The sequence below is a fragment of the Rhinopithecus roxellana genome, chromosome 17 (genome assembly GCF_007565055.1).
Source record: "Rhinopithecus roxellana isolate Shanxi Qingling chromosome 17, ASM756505v1, whole genome shotgun sequence".
In the NCBI taxonomy this organism is placed as follows: Eukaryota; Metazoa; Chordata; class Mammalia; order Primates; family Cercopithecidae; genus Rhinopithecus; species Rhinopithecus roxellana.
In genome coordinates, this window is record NC_044565.1 from 59064911 (window position 1) to 59089267 (window position 24357).

Here is a 24357-nt window from a genome sequence, read left to right on the forward strand (position 1 = left end):
CCTCACAGGATGTGAGAGGACATTTGCAGAGCTGCTGTAGCTCACTACGATGGGCCGAGAAATTTCCCATCCCTGGAAAAGATAACTACCTATTATTATTTCCTGAGGGGAATCACTGTCTCCCTTAGTCAAAGGGATTGAGGAGAGACAAAGGGATTGAGAAATTGAGGAGAGACAACATTTTCTACCATTATTTCAGTTTAAAAGGAAAAAAGAAAATCCAAAAGAGAAATTATTATTACCTTCAAAGATTATACAATGTGGCCAAAAGAATACAGACTTGAAAGCCAGACACACCTGGGATTAAATCTGGACTCAGTCACCTACTCACTGCATGACCTTGGGAAAATTACTTCATCTCTTGAGGTCTCAATTTCCTACATGAATTTGCCATCATCTATAAATGGGACCCTGTTGATAAGAAAAGTGCCTAGAACAGTCCAAGGCCCATGTCCACAGTAATAGCAACGGCAACACTCATGGTACCTGTTGTTGGGCAGTTACTCAGAACACTTTCATTGTCTTCTTCCAACCTCATCTCCATCTTTCAACCTCAAATTTTTAAAAGGTGTCACAAAAAGTAGGAGTCAAATCTATTCTGTGAAACAGTGAGTGCACAATTGAAATCAAAGTGTGAAAGCTACAGAGAAATTAATTTCAACCAAAATTTGGGAGATATTTTACAATGGAAGTTGTACAAAAATAGAACAGATAGCCTCAAGACACAGCGGGTTCAGTGGTATCAGAGGATGACAACAGAGGCTGGGTGGACATTCACCAGGGATGCAGCTCCATTATGTCCAAATCTATGCTTCTAGGAGAGATACGATACATCTTCACTCATTCTTCTAACATTTTCTGGGCACCTGTGCATACCATCTGTGTGACCTTGGGCAAGATCCTTACCCTCTCTAGGCCTCAGTGCCCTTATTCCTAAAGAGCGGAAGCTAAGAGTACTCATTGTAGGTTGGTGATGACTATCAATATATATAAAGCTCTTGGCAGAGTGCCAGCACATAGGCCACCACAAATGCTAGTATTAGTGTGCATTGAAATATTGCACTATTGTTAGCACATAATGATTGTGATGATGATCCAGTTCCTGTTACCGGGATTTAAAGATACAAATCTAAATTTGTATTCATCTATAAAGTAGGGAATGTTTATACCTATATCATAGTTTATACCTTCGTCTATAAATTAGAGATGTTTGAACCTACATCATTGTTATTAAATATATAAGACAGGTTATGAAAACATGTGTTTCTTTAAATCCCAAAATGCTCTGCACACAGATGCAATCATCAGACCATCAGGATGTGTGACTTGAACAAGCTTTCCTTGGAGGAAATCTTTCCTCTTTCCATCATAGACTTTGCTAATGCTCAGAATGAACGTGGCCTCTGGGAACATGTCTTAACGACTCCCTGTCTTTCCTAAGGGAAGTGTGCAAGTGGCTGGCCCTTTGTCATCATTCATTCATCCATCCATCCATCTTTCCAAAATCTGCTCTTTAGATCTCAGAGGACAGAACTGGTTAGATGTGAGTGTTTTTCAGCTCAATACAAGGAAAGCCTTTACCACTTAGAGTTAACAGTGGAAAGGTAATGAGGTCCTGGTGATCGAGGTTTTTGTAATAGAGTTTAGGATCCTCATCATGTGTTCAGAACTGGCTACATAATTTGTGGAACCCAAAACAAAATGAAAATGTAAGATTCCTTTTGAAAAAATAATTAAGAATTTAAAGACAGCCATAGCAGAGCAATAAGCCTCTTGTGAGTCCTTCTGAGTGCAAGACCTTGTGCAATTATATAAGTCACAAGGTCACACACCCCGGCAACCAAGCTTGCACGTTTCCTGTATTAGGTAGGAAGATCAGCTGACCTCTGAAACATTTTCCAGCTCAGAAATTCCAAGACAAGACCACAGGACCACAGTAATAATTGGTCTCACCAAAACCAGGGTGTGTGGTGGAAGAAGTGCTAGAAATGGAATTGGGGAATATGTGCCCAGCACTTCACCTTTTCACAGTGCAGTATAAGTCATTCTGCCATGAATGCATAAATGGATGAATGCATGGGTGGAAAGATATTTAACCTAGGACCTAGGACCCTGAATTGGAATGAACAGCTATGTGGCTTGAATACAGCCCTATAAGAGCCTAGGTCTGTATATCAGCCCTGGAAAGATGGCAGTAGTGGAGTGAGGCCAAATGAGGCACAGGACACTCAGACTTCAATGGAAAAGGCAGATCCATACTTTTGGCTCTGTGAGACCTTTCTGCTTGGGCAAAAGCTAAGCCCAGAATAAGTGAATGCTAACAATGCCTAGGTTCTTCTCACCACCCATCCCATTAGCATTCAGTTGTCCCTCCTATGCCCAGGGCTATGCTCTGCCTTCCTACTTGCTAGGATTCCTTAACACCTGTACCACTTTTTGACAAATATTTAAAACCCTTCTGCTGGGTCATTTCATGTCCCTGCAACATGCAGTAAGCCTGAGATTCCTGTCTGTTAATTGCTCCCTGGCATAGAATAATCCCTGGAGTCCTCAGTCAAGGCCTTAAAACTTCAGGAGATCTGCTCTCTATTTTCTAGTATATATAGATTTCCTCAGCTCCTCACAACCTACCATATATGCCCCCTTGCATCTGTGTAGGAGTGAAGGCTCCTTGTGGGCAAGCACCATAGACCACTTCTCTTGATTTTCTGCTTCCTGCACAGAGAAGGTCTGGCTGATGAACGTTGTGCTGTAGTGCCTCTGCCTCCTTCCACGTGGGTTGGATTCTTTCTCTCTGACTCTAAGGCCCATATCCCTGAGAGGGAGGGAAGGAGATCCCAGGCTGAGGGGCTTTGTGCTGCTCCTCCCTAGCACAAGTGAAGGTGCATGTGTGTGCAATTGTGTATGCATGTTCGGAGTTACTGAATAGAGCAGATGGGGTGAGGGCCAAAGCATTTGGCTCCTAAGTGTTATTGTGCATTGTGCATTCCCAGAGCCAAAGAACCTGTATTGCAGACAAAGAAGTTCATGTGCTAAACTTCCAGAGAAGTTCATGTGCTAAAAGGTACAAAGGTCCTTTCCCACAGAATGAGACACTGAACAAGTCCCTCCCAGGAGCCAGCAGTGACTAGCTTCTTACATGGCTTGGGGAACACAAGCAGCCGTGAAAAGTTTATGGATTCAGACCCATACCCTTTTTCCATCCCCAGGTGGACAGTGGGACCCTGGACCCTACTTGGGCATAGTTTACTCATTATCGTGATCTTCTCAGGACAGAAACAACTTGTGATATACAGAACAAGGGCAGAACTATGTCTCTCATACTCATTAAATGATCTTGAAGTCCCAAGACCTCTTGCAGGTGACCATTTATCAAGTTTGGAAGGCTACACCAAACCCCTTTCTTGCTATTGGCCCCTTGTCAATTTTAGATCTTCTCCACTAATTTTATCTGTAGTATTTTCCTTGGCTTCAGTTTTTTCCTAGATCTCCAGGCTTTGGAGAGGTCTGGAAAGTATACAACAATTATCACATAGCTCCTACTTCCCTTGGTCACCTCACTTTCTGCCTCTGGCCTCAGCGTTACCACAGAGCCTCCAGCAAACAAACTCATTAGAAGGAAACCACCTAGGCCCTCTCATATGGTTTGGCTGTGTCCCCACCCAAATCTCATCTTGCATTGTAGCTTCCATAATTCCCACATGTTGTGGGAGGGACCTGGTGGGAGGTAATTGAATGATGGGGATGGGTCTGTCCCATGCTGTTCTCATGATATTGAATAAGTCTCACAAGATCTGATGGTTTTATAAGGGTAGTTCCCCTGCACATGCTGTCTTGCCTGCCATCATGTAAAATGTGCCTTTCTCCTCCTTTGCCTTCTACCATGATTGTGAGGCCTCCCCAGCCATGTGGAACTGTGACTCCACTAAACCTCTTTCTCTTTATAAATTGCCCAGTCTCAGGAGGTGTCCTTATAGCTGTGTGAGAACAGACTAATACACTGTCCCAGCTTGGCCTCAGGAAGTAAGGCCTTGCTTTCCAAAGCACAGCTTATCGCTCTAAGATATCCACATCCCTCGAATGTTTGATCTGGGCCTTCCCAAGGGGTCATGTTAAACTACTCCTTATACCATCACTTACCACTGGGCTATGCTCCCACAAATCATGTGTTCTGGGAAAATTTTCAAAGAAAGTCTTTATTTGAAAATCAAGTTGTTCCCTTTCTGCCTTGCCCAGCCCATGGGAGCTAGAAGCCTTTATTTCAAGGTGGAGGAGGAGCAGCTAATGCGCTATATTGTTCCAGGAGTTTTAGAAGCAGCATTCAGCCTCTGCCAAAGTATGGGCTCCAGTTGCCAATCTTCTCCATTTCCAGGACATGCATTGAACTCCTCAAAATCACTAATTATATCCTGCAGAAATCATAATTCTCCCTACCAGCTTTTGAGCCTGCCTACTTTCAATGAAGCCAGCAGGGCCCAATTGCTGGCTCTCTAGGAAACTGCTTCGCTATGAATGGAGGAAAAATAGAAAGGGAGAAATGTTCTTTCTTTGAAACTTAGAGGCCTGGGTTTCAGTTGCAGTTCTAACTTTAGTGTGTTCAGTGGACTTCTCCTCATCTGCATCTATGTCCTAGTTTCTGAAATGAAAGATTGGACATGGTATTTCTGGGGCCCCTCCTAGCCTGAAACAATGCTAAGTTAGCCTAAAGCGGCATCTTTCTGTAGGTTCTCAGAGCTTCTATCCACTCAGAAGCAAGAAGGTAAGCCCTGGGCCTGAGGCATAGGGAGGTAGATAGTACCAAGTACAAGAACAAGGAAGACAAAGAATCAAAGCAGGGGTTTGTGGGCCATCATTTCCCAAAATGTATTTCAGGAAACACTACTTTCCTGGAAAATAAATAGGTGCTGCTGTCTTAAGAGATAACCTATGGTCAAATAAATTAATTTGGAAAATGTTCACTCAAACAATGACTTCCTTTTCTGCAGGTCTTCTCAGGGCATTTAACATACCAGTATGAACTGTAGATCATCCAACACTGCATGTAATATATTAACATTCCAAAGTAACGTTCTGGAGGAACCACTCTGGGAAATGTTCATCTAAGAGAAGCTACAAACATCAACAGAGCTGATGGCAAACGGGCCAAGCTAAACAGGCCTAGTAATAACACCTGAAATTAGACTGGCATCACCAATGAATTAGTTAAAGGCTATGCATTGTTCTGCATTAAATGTTTTTGAGTATGTGGAACCCAGTTCTTTCACCCAGTGTTTATTATGTGCTTCCTATGGGTTTAGGCCTGTGCTGGAAGAAAAGGATATGTGCCTGTGAGTGTGTGGTGTGTTAGTGTGTGAGTATATTGTGTGAGTGTGAATATGTGTGTGTGAGTGTGTGTGTGTGTATGAGCATATGCATGTGTATGTGCATATGTTGAGCAAGGGTAGGGAGTTGGAAAGTATAGTGGAAGAACTGTTGCCTCAAGACTCATAATCTAGTTAATTAATCATATAAAGCTCTTTAGGGTAACGATGTAAGTTCATGAATCAGCACGTGATGGAGTAGTCAGGAGAAGGATTGTGGAGAGTCAGGACTCAGGCTGGTCTATTACAAATTCAATTAGTGTAGACCAGATGATAACCTGACACAACTGAACATGTAAGATTTATCTCCATTTACAAGTTGAGAGCTGACAAATATTTCTTAGCACCGACAGTGAATAATTGGTAGTGCTATCATAAAGTGTAGAATTACTTTTCTCTGCCTTGAGCCAATTGCAATGTATGGCCATTTCTCACCTCTCCTTTAACATATAATTCTTTCTCTTTTCCTCCTACTTAACATTATCAATCCTACTGCCTGTCCTCTGGTTTTTCTTGATTCATGTAAATTAATTTCCATTTCAAGTCCCAATTTGTTGCCAGTCTCTTAAGAGGTCTAAGAAAAATACCATGCATCTCATTTCTTCCATCATTCTTTATCATTGTGAATTTCCTGATTTCCTATGGGCTCACTAAGCAAGCCATGCTCAAGGGCAGTGTGCTCATGAGCATTTGCCCCACTGAAAGCCAGAGTGAGACCTCTAACACTGGGGACCTCATATTTGGAAAAAGGAGATAGCTGACCATCCCCATTCTCCTCATCCATCAGGCCAAAGAGAATGCTAATTGGAAAGTGTTGCACATCTCCAAGAGCACTCTGGAGAGCCCAGACCAAAGTTGATAGAATTTTTTTTAAGACTTACAGGTGTGTACATTTCTAATTCAAAATATATTTGGACAGTAGTTAGTATACAGTTATATGCTCAATGTAACTTGAACCTTAATAAAGTACAGAATAATGCTACATAAATGCAGTTTCTTGTGCTGTAGAAGAACAATGTGCTTTAAAACCAGAAGATTTAGGTTTAAAGCTCAGGGTTGCCACTTACCTACTGTGTGACCTCAGGCTAGTGGCTTAACGGGACAAGAGGTTCTTCAATTATGAAATGAGTCTATCTCACAGGTCTTTGGGAGGATTCACCACTAACATGTACATATGTGCCAAGTGTGTGCCTGGCACATACTTAAAATCCTAACCCCTTTCTCCTTTGTAGAAAGGCAGTGAGCAGGACAGAGGTTAAGACGGCAGTTCCTCATGGAAGTCCCACCTCCTGAGGCCAGGAATACTCTAAGTCTATCTCACTGCCTGTCACGGCATTTAAATGAGAATTTAGTGAAAAGAAAAGTGTGTATTCTTTGAATGTCAGGATATACCAGCTCCTAAAATAACCTTGAAAAATCCTCTGACACCAGCTCTACATGATCTCTTTGGATAGCATTTCCCAGGGTCAGTAAGCTCCGAGATTTTTACCTGGCAAATTTCAGTAGGTCAGGAGACTTAAGGAAAAAAAAAAAAAAAATCATGGGCAATCAATTGCTATGATAGCTCATCTCCAAAATAAGTCCCAAAGAACCATGCCTCCCTGTACTCACTTCCTTTTGTCATCCCTTCTCGTAGTGAATTTGAGTTCACCCTGTGTAACCAACAGAGTGTACCACATATGATACTATGTGATTTCTGAAGCCAGTTCATATAAAGCCTTGAAACTTCTGCCTTGATCTCTTAGAACAATCACTCTTGAAATGGTCCCACTGAGAAAGTCAGCTTCTATGTAAGCAGATTGACTGCCCTGAAACCACCAAGTTGAGAGAAATTCAAGCCACCTGGAGGCAACCTGAGGATGCCAGGTGAAGAGAGAGAGGCCACAGAACACTGAGGGGTTACAGGTATGAGTGAAGAAGCTGTCTTCAAAGCAGATCCTCTGCCATCCCAGCTATTGCCACATAGATCAAAGACAAACCACCCAATGAAGCCTTCCTGAATTCCAGACCCACAGAGTAGTCCTGAGCAAAAAAAAAAAAAAAAAAAAAAAAAAAAAAAAAAAAAAAAAAAAACTGTATGAAGCCAGTACATTTGGGAGTAGTTTGCTATACAGCAGTAGTTAACCAGAACACTTGCTGTCACCCAATCCAGGAGTACCCTTCACATGTAAGGAACACACAGAACAGGTTTTGATTGTTGACATAAGAAGAAACTGGGCCGGGCATGGTGGCTCATGCCTGTAGTTCCAGCATTTTGGGAGGCCGAGGCAAGTGGATCACCAGAGGTCAGGAGTTCGAGACCAATCTGACTAATGTGGAGAAACCCTGTCTCTGCTAAAATAAAAATAAAAATAAAAATTAGCTGGGCATAGTGGCACATGCCTGTAATCCCAGCTACTCTGGAGACTGAGGCAGGAGAATCACTTGAACCCAGGAGGTAGAGGTTGGGGTGAGCCAAGATCACGCCATTGAACTCCAGCGTGGCCAACAAGAGTGAAAATCTGCTTCAAAAAAAAAAAAAAGAAGAAGCTGACATGAAAGTTCAACTGTCTGACAGAGACAATGGTATCCATATTTTTAGCAATTGGGAAACTGTTGATTTCAGTGAGAAAGGTCATGAGGGGATCTGGACTATCTGTAGTAGTGATTTCAAGGAGAAAAGGAAGTGTGTATAGAGCACTCTTTCTAGGCACGATTGCATACATTCTCCTGTTGAATCCCATAGTGGATCTTTAGAATGGCATTATGCTGTTCATGTTACAAATCAGGAAACTAAAGAAGGAAGAGATAAATGGACTGCCCAGGTCACAAGCTAGAATGATTATCCCAGTTATGCTCATGAGGAAAGTAGCCCTCACCAGCTACCACTTGAGTGTTATTCTGAGTTCTCCTTTAAGGTTGATTCTGAAATTAGAGTTGGCAACAGAGCTGGCAGGCTATGGGCAGGGCCAGCACCACCTCCTCCAGATTGTTTAGAATGGTTTAGAAAATCCAAGCCCCATATAACCATCCAAGTTCAACTTCCTGAGCCCCCTTGAGAAAGCCTTCTGCACACACATTTATTGAGTATTCCCTGTGCTAAGGCTTCAAAGATAGATAAGAACTATCCTTGACTCAAAGAATTCACAGTCCAATGGAGAAAGCCTTTTCATAAACAAATAATTTAATGGGCATTAGGGGCTGTGTGGAGTGCCACAGGAGCAGCTAGTCTGAGCAGATCTGAGAACGCATTCTGGAATGCATGCTGATGGCATTCAACTTGGCAAGACTGGCAAGAGTCAGCCAGTCTGAAGGGAGGGATGTTGTCCTCCTTGTAGGGACACCCTCCACATTCAGCCTCTCTGCCTACCACTTCTAGAACCCCTGTTCTAAACCCACAGGAAGGTGTGGCTGCCCCTTTCTTTCTATTAAACCTGTCTGGAGTTTCTAGTCCTTTGTCAAAATATAACGCACATGAGACGCATGAGTGGGATGGTAAATTGAGGGAGTTGAATTTTCTGCATGTTTTGAAAATAAGGCCCAACTGAAAATACCTCAAACATTGATGGGAAGTTTAATATTTCATTTTTATCTTTCCTGCAAAGCATATTTCACACTCCACTGAACTAGTTCATGGGTCTGGCTGAAAATCTTCCACCTTACATGGCTTTGCTGCACATTCCTGTTACCCCAAATGCTCCTACCTCTCGATATGAGACTTTATTTCTCATCCCTTTTTAGAGAAGAGCTCTCACTGCTGCTGGTTCCAACCTGGCTAAGTCTAGGCATAGAGAATTAAATATCCAGTATCATCTCTAATGCTGCCTGTCTCTCTCCACGCACACTCTGCTCCAGTCATAAGGAACTGCATGCATGCCCTACATATACCATAGCATTCTCACTTCTTCATGATGTTCCCTCTCCCTGAACATCTTCCCACACCCCTCAACCTCGAGCCACCCAGTGAACACTTCCTCCAGTAAGTTATTGTGTGCTTACCACGCACTAAACATCATTCCAGCACTTTTTACTCCTTCTACTACAATGCCTCTCACAGGATTTTACTCACTTGATAGAAAATAAAAAGAATTTTGAAGTCCCTCACCCAGTAAGAAGCAGGTGGAATGCAAAGTTAGTTCACTGCAGTAATAATGACTCATAGGTTTTATTTAATGGCTGTAATCCCAGCACTTTGGGAGGCCTAGGCTGGTGGATCACCTGAGGTCAGGAGTTCATGACCAACCTGACCAACATGGTGAGACCCCATCTCTACTACAAATACAAAAATTAGCCAGGCATGGTGGCACATGCCTGTAATCCCAGCTACTCGGGAGGCTGAGGCATGAGAATCGCTTGAACCCGGGAGGCAGAGGTTGCAGTGAGCTAAGATCATGCCACTGCACTCCAGCCTCGGCAACAAGAGTGAAACTCCGTCTGGAAAGAGAGAGAGAGAGAGAGAGAGAGAGAGAGAGAGAGAGAGAGAGAGAAGGAAGGAAAGGAAAAAAGAAAGAAAGAAAGAAAGAAAGAAAGAAAGAAAGAAAGAAAGAAAGAAAGAAAGAAAGAAAGAAAGAAAGAAAGAAAGAAAGAAAGGAAGGAAGGAAGGAAGGAAGGAAGGAAGGAAGGAAGGAAGGAAGGAAGGAAGGAAGGCATGCAAATATAGATACAAATGAAAACATTGGTTTTATGTAGAATGGGAACTTTTCCCATAGAATAGGAAGCGGGAAAGTCATTTAAGTTTAAAAAAAAAAACGAAATACAGATATTTAGTGTGTGGCTCTTCCTCTAAGAGGAATGATGCCAACCAGGGCAACTGGTGCTGGTTCTGGGACTAATTCCAAAGGCGGGCAGACCTCTCTCTTGAGCGTCTCCTACAGCCTGGAAATTGGCTTTGGTTCTCTTCCTTCTTTCTCCGCTCTTCTCCCATTAGGTGTTATAGAGAGAGAATATGTTAGATTGGTGCAGCTCCAAACACCCAGGGGCTTTCAGGTGAGTGAAATAGCTGAGTCATCCACATTGACTTTTAAAGCAATGCAAGAGTTTCCCAGGAACTACATAAAGTTCCCAGAGCTAGTTTCTGAGGAAAGAAAAGTTTCCCAAGTGCTGAGGTGTTTAAAGAAGTTTTCCTAGAGGAGGACAGAATCCTTGAGAGACAAGAGCTGGTGTCAGAGAACTTTACAAGGCTACTTTGGGATCTGGTATATCCTGACATTCAAAGAACACACACCTTACTTTTCTCTAAATTCCCATTTAAATGCCCTGATTGGCAGAGATAGCCTTGGAGTATTCCTGGCCTCAGGAGATGGAACTTCCATGAGGAACTGCCATCTTAATTTCTATCTTCTGCACTGCCTCTCCCTAAAGGAGGAAAGGGCTAGGATTTCTTGAGTATCTACAAAGTCCAGGCACAGAGTTGGCACATATGTACATGTTAATGGTGAATCCTCCCAAACACCTGTTATGCTCATTTTATAACTGAAGAATGTTCTGCTCATTTTATAACTGAACTCTGGTCCTGTTAAGAAACTTGCCCAAGGTCACACACCAGGTAAGTGACTTTAAACCCTGATCTTTAAACCTAAGTCTTCTAGTTGTAAAGCTCATTGTTCTGCTACAACATAAGAAACTGCATTGATGTAGCATTATTCTGTACTTTGTTTTATTAAGGTTCAAATTTCATTGAGCATATAATTGTATACTATAACTACTGTCCAAATATATTTTGGATTAGAAACATACATGCCTGTAAGTGTCAAATAAATATTCTATCAACTTACTCTGGCCTGGCATCTGCACAATGACATTATTGCTGAACTCTGCAAAGAGTAAATCATAATTTATCCTGCAGTATTTCTTATAGCTCCCCGAAACTTTTTCTTACCCAATGCTATTCCTGGAGTCCTGTCCTGTTTTCTGGAAAAAAAAAAAAAAAGCAGCAGAATTACCTGCTGAAATAGAATCAATCTGAAGTTAAGCATAATTAAGTGTTAACTAAGTACAATAGTATGTCTTTCATCTTACAGTCCCAACATTGTTATTGATTTTCTTTTGGATTTTAAAGCCAGCTAATTAAGATACTGAAAGCAATGCAACATTGCATAAGTCAATTTATTGTATAACATTTTGTCCTTGGTTTTGGCCTCTAACTCATATTGATCACCCTATGCATGAAAAAACTGTTTGGGTTAAGCAAATATATGATCCATGCAGATATTTCTCTGAATGGCTGCCTTGAATCCAGAGTGCTCTTGGAGATATGCAGTACTTTCCAATTAGTACTGATTCACAGGTGTTGCACAAAAGCAAGGTCATTATATGGAAAGATTATTGTGTGGGTCCCCTTGGCAAGTCTGCTTAAGAGCCTTCCTATTTGCTCCTACTGGCCTTCTCTTGGATAATGCGTCTAACAAAAATTGCCGGCAGTATTCTCAACAGAGAGAGTGAGGCAAGATGGGATTACACGGGGATAGGAGCCCAATGACCAGGGTGCAGGTACAAGTCAGAACAGTCCAGGCACTGAGAATCACTTGATGTTGAGCTACCTATTCAACAAAATGTGTATTAAAATAGATATGCCTTTTTTATTTATTTCATTAAAAACACCTATAACTGCCTACTATGCTTCAGTCACCATTCAAAATGCTCTAGAAGCATTTACTTATTTAAAACCTGCACAACCCTTTGAGCCAGACACTAGTATTACCCCTATTACATTAATTAGAAAATTGAGGCACAGAGAAGTTAAGAGACTTGCCCAAAGTCATGGGATTAGAAATTAATCATCCTTTGGCTTCCCTGGGCCTTGCTGGAAGAATAAGAATTGTCTTGGGCCACACATAAAATGCATTAACACTAACGATAGCTGATGAGCTAAAAATAATAATAATAATAATAATAATAATAACAAAAAGAATCTCATAATGTTTTAAGAAAGTTTATGAATTTGTGTTGGGCTGCATTCAAAGCCATTCTGGGCTGCATACAGCCCATGGTCTGTGGGTTGGACAAGCTTGGTCTAGACGATAGTAACCCTTTTTTATTTGCAAACATAAGTATTTTTTCAGCTCCATAAAATTATGTACATCATATTCCTTTCAGGATTATCTCTGATTTATTACCTTTTTTTCTTGGAACACCTATCTTTCTGGGATTGGGTATTTGCTTTCTGAGTCTCATATCTATTATCATTTTATCCATATTTTCACTTTTTATTTTTCTTCTGCATTTCAAAAAAATATTTGAGACAAAGTCTCACTATATTGCTCAGGATGGTCTTGAACTCCTGGGTTCAAGTCATTCTCCCATTGAGCCTCCCAAGTAGCTGGGATTACATGCATATGTCACTACACTTGGCCTCAGATACATCTTTGATTTCAATTGTTTTCCTTTTGGTTTTAAATTTTACTTCTTTTTTTTCTCCTTCCTTCGCAGATTTTTATTTAGATACTAGATTTTGATTTTATTTAACAACAGATTTAAAATCTGTTATTTCAGATAATTCCCTTTTATATCTACTTTCATTTCAACTTAGTCACTACTTATGCACCTATTCCTTATATGGAGAATGTGCCATCTTAAACTTATTAAATGGGTCTTGCAGAGGGTTTCTAAAATTGTATTCCACTTTCTCTACTAAATTATTTTCAGGGGCATCTCTTCTTCTGAGTATTCTAGATAATTCTACTTTCTTTGAGGGATGGAGCAGGGGGAAGGTATGTGGATTATCCTTCAAGCCACCATACACATACACATACACATACACATGCACATACAGTCCTCTTGAATGCCAGCAAATTCTAGAATTCATATATAGATAGATCCAGAGCACAAATCCATGTGCACAGTCTTGGGTCCAAATACTGAGGCCTAACACAATTTGGTGTACCTCTGCTTGACCTCACATGAGGCGTTCTGTTCTTAGTGTCAGGACCCCTGATACACTACCAAATTAGATTCAGTCTATGGCTTTTCTTTGAATAGTATAGTATGTAAATGGATACTAATTAAGTAATATAGTCCATTGTACAAATGAAATGCTAGGGGAAAGATAAATATGTTTCCTGAAACAAACAAACCTGGTCAAAGAACACGGAAGCATCTGCTGGATGCAGTGTGCCTTGGGCAAAAGGTTCAAAATTTTCTTCTGATTTTTTTTTCTGTACTTAGAAAAACAAACAAAACCGCCACCCGTCAGACCAATGATTGAGCACTAGATGCATTCTGCCTTCCACAGTTCACGAGTTTAAGGCCAAATAATTAGTTATTCTATTCTCCCCTCCAAAATAGGAGTTTGATCCTTTTATTGTAGCAGATGGTACTATGCTCAACATCAGAGCAGTTCTCAATGTGAGAGAATTCATGCTGGCTAGTTCATTACATAAATCTCTGTCCCATTTCTGCTTTTGGGCAATCGGGCATATGGGAAGTTTAGATTTTGAGGATGTATCTTGTATCTACATACAAAAAGATACCCTAATACCAAGCTAGCATGCTTGTCAGCTTGTGATCTAGTAATAGAGAAAAGGCAGAAGCAAAGCCCTTTGGTCCTTCCTGACCAGTATGAGATGTCTAAGAAGAAGACTTCCTCAGTCATACTGTGAACACTATTCTTTATTCTACCCTTGTGCTATTGAAAGCAATAGCCTTAATGGTATGAAAATTCTTGGAGTGGCGTCTGCAAAAACAAAAACCAATTTAGACAAAAGTGGACAAAAAAAAGTCCAGATGGCTTTGCTGTGCTCACCATTGTAAATGAGGATCTGCTGTCCACAGCAGCCAGAGTGCATCTGTTCAACATTTTATTCAATTACTTAATTAGAGTAATGTTCTCTCTTTAATTGTCACTGTTTTAATAAAACATAAAATCAAAGTAAAGTTGCTACTGGATATTTTCTGACATGTAGAGTTTAAGGCATAGAAGAAAAGCTTCATCCACTATTTCACTGACTCCCGAATACATGTCCATACCCCTCTTTCCATGGACTCAGCACTCCCAACAAACAAAGAAAACTTCTCTTTGAGCAGAGGAAAATTTAGGAGCAAACTTCTGATGTTATCCCCTCAAGCAGATCTATCATTGTGTTGTTGAGGAGAGAAAGTTGGCAGCAAGGAACAGAATGATTGATCACATTGCTGTTTCTCTAACTTGCAGAAATTCATCTCTCACGCTTAGTAAGACTTATTATCCATTTGGAAAAATAAGATGCAAATGAGCAAGCATTGGAATGGAAATGCCCTGGTAGTAAGACAGACATCTCAAAAAACATCGTCTACCTTTTTCGAGTTGGAACACTTTTCAGGGACTATTCTGCATCTCTGTGTGTAAATGCATTTATAAGGTTCTGCTGAGAAAGGATCTGTCCCCTTTACAAATTTAAAGTGATTTTTTTTTTGACAGAGAGGTAAGCCTTGTAAAACAGCAGGAACCTTCTGAATGAAAACAAAACAAACAAACAAACAAAGCTGGTACATCTACCATCTACTATAGATAGGCTATGTATTCAGAATTTTGTAGACCCAGAGGACAAAAAGAAACCCCAAAGTCCAGTTAGCTCACATTAAAACCCCTTGGGATGCATCTTAAGAATATTGATCCTTTAACTCCACTTCACACAATTAAATCCAAATCTGGGGAAGAGCCTGGATATCTGTATTTTTTAAGTGCCCCTAGGAGACGCTAATGGGCTGCCAGGGTTGAGAACAACTAGCCTCTTGCCAAATGAGGCACAGGAAGAATCAAGGGGAATTCAGATTACCCAATCAAAGGAAGATCATCATAGGAGATGCAGATGGCATATATAGCATCTGAACTTTTTCTGTATTCATGCTGGATGCAAGCTGCATGCATTAAAAATGAGCTATGACTGGACAGTGGACGAGAAGAAAAAAAAAAAACAGGCCACTTTAGTATTATTTGAAAGTGTATGCGAGGCAATTTAAAGACTTCTATCTTTGAATCAGAAGCTGTTTATGAGAAAGTTGTTCTAAAGGCCCAAAAGATCCAAAAAGTGCCATGCAGATGTGTGTGCCCTTGAAAGAATAAACACTTGTAATTTAGTAAAAGTCAAAACAAAATGAAACAAAACCACTAATTTTACCCAGGTGCTATGGTTCAAATGTGTCCAAACTATAGACTCCATGTGTTGGACACTTAGTCCCCAATGCTGCAGTGTTGGGAAGTGGGGCCCAATGGGAGATGATTATGTCAAGAAGGCTTCACTCTCACAAATAGATTAATGCTATTACAAAAATGGTTTGTGGGAGTGGGCTTGCTCTCTTGTGCTCTTGCCTTTCCGCCTTCTGCCACGTGATAGCACAGAGAGAAGACCCTCACCAGGTGTTGGCTCTTTGATCCTGGACTTTTCAGCTTCCAGAAATGTGAGTCAATAAATTTCTGTTCATTACAAATTACTCAGTCTCTAGTATTCTGTTATATCAGCACAAAAGAAACTGGGACATTGAGATAATTCTTAAACCTTTCCTGGATTTACGTATTGACCTTATATTATAACCATTTGTAATAAATAGCTAGTTCTATGACTTCAAGAAGGTATTTCAGTGGGAAAAAAAAACATGAGTGGGTACCAGAAAAGTTGAAGCAGAATGGTTAGTGTGGGAGATATACAAAGACACAAAGTCAGGGAGAATATACAGGGACACAGGGTAGTGGAGGAGGAAGGAATATTAGGAATTTATTTTTCCCTTTTACTGAATCTGGGAGGAAAGGGGCATGGCGTCAAGGTTAAAACATTGCTCTGTGTTCCTCAACACACATTTTAGAAACAGTGTCTTTCTCCTAGGTCAGCTGCAAACCAATTACTTGCCCAGCTAAGAGTTTACAGTTTTGCTACCACTATACCATTCCCTGGGGACTTCAGGAATCTGGGTAGAGAGAAATCAAAGAGGTGTAGAATAAATGGTTTAGAATTCAGACTCCCTGAATCAGGTTCCCTCCTGGGCTTCTGAGCCTGGGATGCTGCTGCTGTGACTTGTAAACCTCCAGATGGCTCCAGGCAGGCCCTACAACAGGGAGTTCTGTCATCTGTCCAGGATGCCTACATGGGGCCAAGTACAATCTGTGTTTCAGTTTGACCACTTGATCTTCTACATTGGCTTGTCTTCTGTTTGCACAAAATGTGATTGAGATTTGTTTTATTTTGACAAATACTGATTTGGAGCTTACAACTAACAATGCCAGATAGAGCTCCCAAAGAATCTGTCTTCTATGATTTACAGAAGACATCATGGAAAGTTAGCCCAGATATAAAGGTTATAAACCAAGATGGATTTGAAGAGGACTACATCATTTATGTTCTACTTGAGAACTTGACATTAATATGCTTTCTGTTTAGGATAGCAATCTACTGCAACAGTGAATATTCTTTTGTTTTGAGTATGGCTTAAACTTTACTGCCTCATAGAATGGAATGAATGCTGGACATGGCATTGTGAAGAACTGGATTCAAGTTCTACTTCTGCCACTGACTAGATAAGTGTCCTCAATCAGTTTGGGTTTTGTTTTTTTTTTTTCCTTTCCTATCTTTTTGAATTTGATTTCCTAATTTGTAAAAGGGAGAAAACATCAATTACCTTTTCTCTATGCTTAAAAGTTAATATGGAAAAAAACACAGTATATGAAGCTGAGAACAATGCCTTGCACATAGTAATTTGTCAATAAATGTTACCTATTGTTTTTATTATTCTGATTAGATAAGTAAAGAACTATTTCAGGTGGTAATTATCAAAATGATCTCTACAAATAGAAGACAGACTGAAAGCAACATCTCTATCATTTTTAAAGAGCTATTTGTTATGCATGTTTTCTCCTTAACAAGCAGAAACAAGGGAGGAGAGCTGCTGAGAAGCCAACATCCCAGTGTTTTGCTAGTGGATATGGTGAGAAGCCCCCTCTGTAAAAGAGACCAACACTGATACTGAAGTAGATACTGGCTTATCCACTTACAGAAAATTCCCTATTGCTGCCATTACCACTCCTTCCTGCTAAAAGAATAAGTGTTTTTCACATAGAACAATTTAATATGTGATTAAAATAAGACCACGTTTTCAGCAAGACTTCCAGCCAATTGAGCTAAAGAATGCTAGCACACTTGAGAGGAGATCCCTGGAGAAAGAGTATTATGAAAATCTGGACTTCTGCTCTGAGTCTGTTAGACAACGAGGGTTAGGAAAGAAGAGTGGTGATGGAACCTACCTAGTCCCCTAGGTTCTCGTAGAAGCCACGTTGGCCTGCCAGACACAGCCAACTATGAGTGTGGATAAGGTAGGTGGGTGAGTGAGCCAAGACATAGAGGCAGAAGTGTCTATGGTCCCTTCTATGGATTGAGCTTCTGCTACAATCTGTAGCTGCTGTTGGGCTCAGAGAAAGAGGCCAGTGAGCACCAGCAGATTGGGAATATTTCCCAAGGAATGAAGAGCAGAAGCTAAGCCTTGAAATATGGGAGAGCGAGCATAGCAGAAGGAAAAAAAAATGTATTTAATACTTATGTAAATATAGACAATAAACACATATAGATAGTGACTCATTTATTAAATCTGTTGCCTCTTTGATACTTGGGGCAGGCTGTTTCTGTAATTTCACCTATCTGAACCCTGCTAAGATGTTTCTGATCGTTCAAGTTAAAAAAAAAAAAAAAGAAAAGAGGAACCAGAGCCAAACACATGTGTCTTTACCGTATAAAGTGAAATGACACACATTACCACCCAGCCACCAACAAATGCCCACATTTCTCTGTGTTATTCCCTGTGTTGCAGACACAGCCATGACAATTACAGTTGAGGCCACACCACAGTTCTTCTAAGAGAAGCTGCCAGTACACAATCTCTACTAAAAGGAAAGCCCCAAATGGCTAAGTTTTATATTCTTGACCCCATACTTTCCAGTCCTAGCTGATTGGACCAAGATAGATCTTTAAAATCTAACCAAAGAAACTCAGTCCATAGTAAAATGAGTTATTTATAATGTGGTCTGTTGTGAAAAGATGAAGCGGGGACTATTACATTTTCTCCTTCAGAAAAGTGAACTGCTATATCCTGAAGAATGAGACAGAAGTAGAGGCTAAATTGATGAGATGCAATGAGATAGAGTTTTATCGTTCTCTTTTTTAAATATGTCTAAGAGGTTGCAGTGCACTGAAGGATACAAGGGTTTTAGATGTTCTACAGTAAAGAAGCCCGTGAAACTTAGCTTAATGTAGTACTCACCAAGCTTAACCTTATTTGATGAAAGTAGCTTGTTTTCATGGCACTTTTTAAGGTCCTGCAGAACAGGGTCCACATGACATTGGTTTAGGAAACACTGTCATCCGACATGTTCTTATTAAAATATCTGGCCCTATAACCTGCCCAATTCAAAAATAGCCTATACATCGCTGGCTGAAGGATATTGAGTTGAGACTCTGCTTAACCCTATTCCATGACTAGAAAAATATTCATTAGCTCAGGGGACAGACAGTTCCATGTCTGGAGGGCAAGTGGTGATAAAAGCATAAAAGTTAGAGTTAGGAGGGCTGGGCTCTGAAATCCATGGGCCATGAGCCTTTCTCCTATCAGCCTGGGAATCTTTCTGTGTACAACGGTCATGATGACACTAACCTCAGAAAGTTTTGTCACTTATTATCTCTATTGATAGTTCACTGTTATGCAAAATTTGCCTCCTCTAACTTTATTTTTGTTATCTTTGTCTTCTGGAGACAAACTGAAAATCAAATGAGAATTGTCCCATTTTCACATACCATTTTCTCTCATCACAGTTCCATCGAATTTCTAAGAATTCATTTTTTCTGGGATATATCCAATTTTTTAACCATAGCGTATAAAATAAGAAAACATGATATTTAGTTCATTCAAAATTGTGTGATTTTTTTCTGCAGATACAATTGATTAAGGTTCTTCCTAAATTTTTATTAGAAACTGAGTCCAATATTTCAGGTATGATTTCACACCAGCAGAAAAGAGTAGCACCCCTACTAAGTACTAATTAGTAAAGCTAAGTTTGGGTTTCACGTATTAGCAGTCATGGGCTACTTGGGGATAAATTGATCTTGCAGTCAATTAAAAGCAAAGGATTTTTTGCTAGAAGTACGCTACCAAGCTGTGTGTCTCTGGCTTGTGCAGTTAACTATTTAAACCTAAAAGCAGTACCTTACACTATACCTTTTAAAGGTCAAATTGCTGGTTTCAATCCAGTGTTCTGGCCTCTCATGTTCTTCTTTGATTCTCGCATAAAAGGCTTGTGTCATCTGCAAAGGTGATGAGCCTCTCTCTCTTACATAGCTTCATGAATGTCTTAGCTGAAAATGTTGACCAGAGGCTCATCATCAAAGTCAATTCTCTAGCCAGAGCAGTGTCCTCAACTTTCAAACCAGATTATAGTGAGGAAGTTATGCTGTTTGTCACACACAGGAAGAAAGGAAATTGCATACTGCTGCCAATATTGCACTCTTCTTGAAAATAAATAGAAATGGCCTTTCAAGAGCTCCCAAAATGAAGTTTAGGATATTTTAAAAATTCTTCTTTCAATAGTAAGATGGCAGAAGGAACACCTGAAATATTGCTTGTTTGTATTCTCAGAACTATTGCACTTAATTCCAAACAACATTGGCAGTTATTTGTATAATCTCATAGGAAAGGGAATGAAAGTTCTTTATGCCCAAAAATATTTTATTTGTGTATTCATTCATACAATCAATAAATGATTAAGCAAATATAAAGTTCTTGTTATATTCAGAAAATGTAGTGGATTCTGGACATTCAAAGATAAAGTACTATCCTGCCCTTGGAGCTGAATCACACAAAGGAGGTAATAGAAACTCAAGCAAGTGGAAGAAAATGTTAAGGAGTTTTATTACCTACTCAGAGTTTAGTAAGATAGCATGAAAGTAGGATACAATAATACATAGTATATCTATATTAACATATCTAAATCTTATCTACATATACATACCAAAACAACCACTGGAAAATATTATGGAAGTTCTCATTTAGAGTTTCAACCGATATATCTGAATAAATAATAATAATAATGTGATGTATTTCATATAATAAAACTATAAAATATTATTCAAATTACACAACTAGCTAGTATTAGGACAAAATTTAGACTTATCTCATCCACTTTCTGAGTCCGTGCACTAAAGCACTACTTTATCAGAGCTCACTTTCTAGAATGGCAAAGATCAAAGTGAGTATTAATTCTCAGTGATACTGAGGATATGAGAAAACTCATGGATTTTTAGTGCAAATATAAATTGCTATAAAGAACCACCTGAGACTGGGTAATTTCTAAAAGAAAGAGGATTAATTGACTCACAGTTCAGCATGGCTGGGGAGGTCTCAGGAAACTTACAACTATGGTGGAGGCAAAAGGAAAGCAAGGCACCTTCTTCACAAGGCAGCAGGAAGGATAAGTGCTGAGCGAATGGGGAAGAGGTCCTTGTAAAATCATCAGATCTTGTGAGAACTTACTATCATGAGAACAGCACAGGGAAACTGTCTGATGATTCAATTACCTCTACCTGGTCTCTCTCTTAACACATGGGGATTATGCGGATTACAATTCAAGATGAGATTTGGGTAGGGACTATATTAGTCTGTTTTCACGCTGCTGATAAAGACTGGGCAACTTACAAAAAAAGAGGTTTAATTGGACTTACAGTCCCATGTGGCTGGGAAACCTCACAATCATGGTGGAAGGCAAGGAAGAGCAAGTCACATCTTACACGGATGGAAGCAGGCAAAGAGAAAGATCTTATGCAGGAGAATTTCTCTTTTTAAAACCATCAGATCTAGTGAGACTTATTCACTATCACGAGAACAGCACGGGAAAGACTTGCCCCATGATTCAGTTACCTCCCACTGGGTCCCTCCCACAACACATGGGAATTCAAGATGAGATTTGGGTGGAGACACAGCCAAACCATATCAGGGACATAAAGCCTAACCCTATCACTTAAAAAAATACAAAATTATGCAAATGTACTTGCGCCATGATGTTCATTGCAGCGTTGTTTGTAATAGAAGATTGGCTAAATAAATTTCAATACATCCATGTAGTGGAACACTATGCAATCATTTAAAAAGACAAGTAAAAGGTAAAACTATAGGGACATAAGCAGACCACTAGTTGCATGGGCTGGGGACAAGAAGGTATAATAAAAATTTTAGGGGTTGATGGAAATGTCTTAAAACTGAATTGTAGTGATAATTGTACAACTGAAAACATGTACTAAAAACTGATCAAACTACAAAAAACCTGTAAGTCTAGATACCAAATTATCAGCAATAGTTACGTCTGGGTGTGGGAATTATGAGAAACCTTTCAACATAAATAATCTGTATTATTTATATATTGCTAAATTTTATTGTTGTGGATTACTTTAGTATTCAGAAAAACAGCTCCTAAATGATATCTATCTTAAATCAATAAACAATATCATACAATGATGAAAACCCACTTTCCCAATTATAATAAAGATGATTGCTAACATTACTATTTTTTCAAGTAATGAGGCACAAGTACTAAAAATAAGCAAATATAATTACTATTATTGGTAATGATTTGATTGCCTGTATGAGAAACCAAGTGAAAGACTACAAAAATGAAATGCAGTTAATAGTATGGTTAGTTATGAAATAAATGTTTAGAAATCAGTATTTTTCTATATATTTACAATAACAAAAGAGAAAATATAACAAGACTTCTTTAGATTAACTCAATAAGAAAGATATATAACCTATATAAGGAAAACCACAGACTTCTCTGAGGGTAATAAAAGCATAGAATAAATGCTATTTTTTTAGATAAGATGATAATATTTTAAAGAGGTCAGTTATATACACATTGATCTACAAATGTAATGAAATTTCAATACATGTTTGTGCTTAATTTGTAAATTTTTTAAAATTTTAAAGAGTGACAACATAAAAATAAAAGACTTTTCTTGAATTATAACAATGAGGGGTAATTATGTATTTGATATTAAAATTTATTGTATAGTAACTATAATTTAGAAGAGTAGCATTATTATTTGAATACCACAGACCAAAAGAACAAAATATATCCCCTCACATATATAAAAGAAGAAATTATATGATAAAGACAATACTACTTCAAATTAGAGAGAAAAGGAAGAATTATTAGATAAATACTATTGGACACAGCCACAGCTCACAAGTTCAAAAATAAATTAGATTTCTACTTCTCACTTTATATCCAAGACAAAAGTGATATGTGCATTTAAAACAATATTCCAAGATTCCTAAGGAAACGCCTTTTTGTTTTAAAAAATACAAATTCACTGATAATAGTCTGTGAGCATTGTAGTTTCCAGTGTCATTAGTATCTAACCTAAACACGAGATCAAAAAGACAATAAAAGAAGAAACATCCAGACCTTAGAGAGAAAAATTTATTTCAACTGTCCCCAGCAGTGTGAGAATTAAAAACCAAAAACACACAAAAAAACCTGAATTTTTTCAATCAGACAGATTTTCACTAAAATCCTGGCCCTATCACTTACTAAGCAATTACTTAGTCTCTCTCTTTGCCGCAGTTTCCTTTTGGGTAAAGTAAAATAGATAATATATACCAAATTAGATATGATAGTTAAATGAAATAATTTATGCAAAGTACTTTACTTTGCATGAATTAGATCTTAGTTAGCATTCCCCTTGCCTATCTGTAATAGTCTGGTTGGGCTGCCATAACAAAATGCCATAGACTGAGTGGCTTAATACAATACAAATTTATGTTCTTATAGTTCTGGAGTCTGGAAAGTTTAAGATCAAGATGCTGGCCCATTCAGTTCTGGTGAGGGCTTTTCTTTCGGCTTGCAGACAACCTCCATTTTTCTGTCCTCACATAATAGAGACAGACAGAGTGCAAGCTCTCTGTTGTCTCTTATTATAAGGGCACTAATCCCACCACAAGTGCCCCACCCTTGCAGCCTCATCTAACCCTGATTACCTCCCAAAAGCCCCATCTCTCTAAATGCCATCATACTGGGAATTAGGACTTCAACATATGAATTTTTGGCATGAGGGATACTAACATCCAGTCCATCATACTGTTCCACCCTCTTTCTTCTCCAAATATTTGCAGAACAAGAAATGCTAATGGCTAGCTTCCTTAACTATTATTTTCCCTGTATGTCCTTAAAACTTCAGATAGATAAGAGCATTCGTCAAAACAGTTACTGATTTATTCAACAAACATTTCATAAGCACCTACAATTTTCCAGGAATCATGCTAGGTGCTGGAATTACACAAATTACTTAATCAGACACGGTTCTAGCCTTCAACAACTAGCTTCAGATAATGTTTTATTTCTTCCTTAGAAACCACTATTTCCTCCCTCTGTAGAGCACTATTAATGTTAAGAGTTTTCCTATTTATTCGGTCATTTTCTTCTTGGAAAAAGCAGCACAGGTAGGCATGGGCCATTATTATCTCCATTGAATACATGAGAAAAATAGGTGCATAGAATTTAAGGACAGGCCATGATATTCACAGATGCTTAGCACTAGGGAAGAGATGAAATGAAGAAGAGTTATTTTTAAAGTCTATGTATTTGAATGTCTTTGCTTCCTTCTCAGTCTATATTCTTTAAAGAAACAGGCCTGTTTGGATGCCTCACAACTTTGAAGTACAATGTCTTTTCAAAAATATTTACTAAAATAATTTCTCCATTTAACCTTCACAACAGCCTCACAAGCAAGACATACCTCTCTTCTTCAACAGTTTCATAAAATTGAAGTGAGGAAAAGGTCATAATATCAGTTTCAACAGGACTTAAGTTGAAAAACAATGTTTTATCAGTATCTAGCCATGCCACAAAGATGGTCATGTTCCTTTTCAAAGGAAAGGTTTTCATTTATGTTGTTTATAATGCAGCACACACAAAAAATAGGAAAATTCCAAGCAATAGTTATTGAAGTAATTATCATTGATCATTTCAGATAAGGCAAGTAAAGTTTAAACCATCAAGTGTCTTATATAAGGTACC